This window comes from Aquarana catesbeiana, linkage group LG01, assembly GCF_042186555.1.
Source record: "Aquarana catesbeiana isolate 2022-GZ linkage group LG01, ASM4218655v1, whole genome shotgun sequence".
Taxonomy (NCBI): domain Eukaryota; kingdom Metazoa; phylum Chordata; class Amphibia; order Anura; family Ranidae; genus Aquarana; species Aquarana catesbeiana.
Genome location: NC_133324.1, coordinates 238,657,730 through 238,661,762, shown reverse-complemented (window position 1 = coordinate 238,661,762; position 4,033 = coordinate 238,657,730). Strand labels below are relative to the sequence as shown.

The following is a 4,033-nucleotide window of genomic DNA, read 5'->3' as shown; positions in this document are numbered from 1 at the left end:
CCTTCCCCTCTCAAGAACCAGACCATCAGATGTAGATGGGCCGGGCATGGATGTAGAATTGCTCCTTGTGATAGGAGATCTGGTCTGGAGGGTAGAGGAACTGGGTCCCGGAAGCTGAGTTGCATCAGCAGTGGAAACCGTGGCCTGTTTGGCGAGTACGGGACTATTGCCACTACCTCTGCTTCTTCCATCCTGAGCTTCGACAGAAACCGGAGAATGACAGGAACCGGGGGAAAGGCATAGGCCCTGTGGAACCGCCAATGGTCTGTCAGAGCATCTACCCGAAAGCCTGGGGGCACCGAGACCTTGTGTAGTATCTCTCTAGTTTGAAGTTGCACAGGGAGGCGAACAAGTCTACTTCCAGAATGACTCCGAGGGACAGGACCCACCTGAAGACTTCTGGGGGGAAAGTCCACTCGTTGTCCAGAGAAACTCTTGACAGAAAATCTGCCTAAACGTTCTGAACTCCAGGGAGATAGACAACTGTCAGGTTGGCCAGGTTTTTCTGGGCCCAGATCATGATGGGCTCTACTTCCTTCAACAGGGAGAGACTGCGATTACCCCCATCTTTTGATGTATGCGACTGCCGTCGTGTTGTCCAGTCTTAGGAGGATTGAGGCTTCTGCTATTAAGTAAGTGAAGGGTTAATGTGTGGGTGTGGCGCTGTCCTAATTCATAGAAATACTTGGTAAATCGTGTGTAGCCAAATCCCATATGTAAAGTCGCATATAAAGTGTAAACCAAAATTGCAAATAAAAAATTCAACGAAAATAAAACGAAACATAAAACAGCAAAGTGACCCCCTTTGGAGTGTGTAGGTGTAACGTTGTCCTAGTGGAGAAAAAAGTGGAGAAAATGGAAAAAAATGGAAACAATGGAAGAAATCGCATAAAGGACTGCTGCCTCCACAGATGTGATTTCCACCAAGGTGGAAAAAACAGAAGGTAAGTGAAGGGTTAGTGTGTGGGTGTGGCGCTTCCTAATTCATAGAAATACTTGGTAAATTGTGTGTAGCAAAATCCCATATGTAAAGTCGCATATAAAGTATAGACCAAAATTGCAAATAAAAAATTCAACGAAAATAAAACCAAACATAAAACAGCAAAGTGACCCCCTTTGGAGTGTGTAGGTGTAACGTTGTCCTAGTTTAAAAAATACTTTGTAAGTCGTGTGTAGCCAAATCCCACATGTAAAGTCGCATATAAATTATAAACAAAATATGAACAAAATCGCATATAGCAAATTTAACGGCTAGGTTGGCCCCCTTTGAATTGGGGGAGGGGGGAAAGGGGACAGGGGATGAAATCAAAAAATGACTTTAGCCAAAACTATTCTATCCGCATAAAAACCCCATATAGTGATTGATTTAAAAGTCTTTGACAAACATAACATTGCTGAATAATTACATAGGTTAAATCGTGACTAGTGCTTAGTGCAACTTAAGTGAAAAACTTGACATCTTTGTAAAACAAGGCAGGTATTTGTATTAATCTTGGTGACCAGGTGCTCGTGTCTTGTGATCATGCGGACACTCACCAGCTTCTTTAACCCCTGCGGGGGTAATGCGCAGTCACAGTGTATGCCACTGTGCGGCAATCCACAGGCTGTTTCTGGGTCACGGTGATGTTTTAGGCAGCTTCTTTAACCCCTGCGGGGGTAATGCGAAGTCACAGTGTATGCCACTGTGCGGCAATCCACAGGCTGTTTCAGCTTCTTTAACCCCTGCGGGGGTAATGCGCAGTCACAGTGTATGCCACTGTGCGGCAATCCACAGGCTGTTTCTGGGTCAGGGTGATGTTTTAGGCAGCTTCTTTAACCCCTGCGGGGGTAATGCGCAGTCACAGTGTATGCCACTGTGCGGCAATCCACAGGCTGTTTCAGCTTCTTTAACCCCTGCGGGGGTAATGCGCAGTCACAGTTTATGCCACTGTGCGGCAATCCACAGGCTGTTTCTGGGTCACGGTGATGTTTTAGGCAGCTTCTTTAACCCCTGCGGGGGTAATGCGCAGTCACAGTGTATGCCACTGTGCAGCAATCCACAGGCTGTTTCTGGGTCACGGTGACGTTTTAGGCATAAGAGAAGAAAGAGGAGATTCCATAGCGTAAAACCATAAAACACTCTTTAAAAAAAGTTGACGTCCCTATGACGAAACGCGTGGGGTATGGCCTATTTTGACGCTTTTGCATCATCTCCCAGAGGATCACCAACTTAAATCTGACGCTCTTCTGTTTTGATGACACATGGTTGCCTATTATAAACTGCTTAAATGTGAGTACCATTCTGTCATCTGCGTTCAATAAAGAGTGTTTTATGGTTTTACGCTATGGAATCTCCTCTTTCTTCTCTTATGCCTAAAACGTCACCGTGACCCAGAAACAGCCTGTGGATTGCCGCACAGTGGCATACACTGTGACTGCGCATTACCCCGCAGGGGTTAAAGAAGCTGCATAAAACATCACCGTGACCCAGAAACAGCCTGTGGATTGCCGCACAGTGGCATACACTGTGACTGCGCATTACCCCCGCAGGGGTTAAAGAAGCTGGTGAGTGTCCGCATGATCACAAGACACGAGCACCTGGTCACCAAGATTAATACAAATACCTGCCTTGTTTTACAAAGATGTCAAGTTTTTCACTTAAGTTGCACTGAGCACTAGTCACGATTTAACCTATGTAATTATTCAGCAATGTTATGTTTGTCAAAGACTTTTAAATCAATCACTATATGGGGTTTTTATGCAGATAGAATAGTTTTGGCTAAAGTCATTTTTTGATTTCATCCCCTGTCCCCTTTCCCCCCTCCCCCAATTCAAAGGGGGCCAACCTAGCCGTTAAATTTGCTATATGCGATTTTGTTCATATTTTGTTTATAATTGATATGCGACTTTACATGTGGGATTTGGCTACACACGACTTACAAAGTATTTTTTAAACTAGGACAACGTTACACCTACACACTCCAAAGGGGGTCACTTTGCTGTTTTATGTTTGGTTTTATTTTCGTTGAATTTTTTATTTGCAATTTTGGTCTATACTTTATATACGACTTTACATATGGGATTTTGCTACACACGATTTACCAAGTATGCTATTAAGTGGAGAAAGGCCTGCAGCCTTCGGCACCTGGTATTCCCAGGCGGTCTCCCATCCAGGTACTAACCAGGCCCGACCATGCTTAGCCTCCGAAATCAGACGAGATCTGCGCCTTCAGGGTGATGTGGCCATAGGCTGCACACCACCAGGCCTGGATTACAGAAAACTTCATGAAAAGGTAAGACTTCATCTTGGTCCTAGGAGGAGGCCAAAAAACGAACACGGGCTCTGGCCCAGAGCATAGATTTATGGGAGAAGGGTCCCACAAGGTATGAGGGGGCGGGATTAACCCACACGTAGGCTGCCATGGAGCCTGTCAAGAAATATATTATCACCTGGTAGGCACATAATGCATAGATAGTGGTGCTCTATATCAGTACAGATAACGGACAGGGAATTACCTGAAAAAAATGTTATGTGAACTCATTTGCTCTGAATCTGAAGGCCCATATACAGTATGTTGTAGTCCAAACAATTTTTGTAAAGTTGCAAGGTAGTTTGGGCTTTTGTGTAAAAGCAACAAACGGTTCCAACTGTTGGGGCATTGACACTTTAGGCAGGAAAATTATCAGGAGATTGTATGTTATTTATTTTTAATCAGGGAATCAATAATATAGGTCTAAACTCTTAACTGCATTTTTTTCTTTTGCTAAGGTACTGTGGGGTTGATTCACTAAAACTGGAGAGTGCAAAATCTGGTGCAGCTCTGCATAGAAACCAATCAGCTTCCAGGTTTTTTTTTTTTCTGTCAAAGCTTAACCACTTGACGACCGCCTCACGCCGATGTACGTCGGCAAGGCGGCACGGACAGGCAAAATCACGATCGGACCCCCCCCCGCCGCCCGAGGCGGTCCCGTTCTGTTCCCCGGCGATCAGAGATGAGGGGGAGGCCATCCGTTCGTGGCCCCCCCCTCGCGATCGCCGCCGGCCAATGGGAAC

The 4,033-nt window shown here is 45.4% G+C and overlaps 1 pseudogene; it reads right to left on the bottom strand.

Annotated features, from left to right (window-relative positions):
- Positions 1 to 3,112: 3,112 nt before the first annotated feature.
- On the bottom strand, positions 3,113 to 3,230 carry LOC141124489 (5S ribosomal RNA; annotated as a pseudogene).
- Between the last annotated feature and the right edge of the window lie 803 nt (positions 3,231 to 4,033).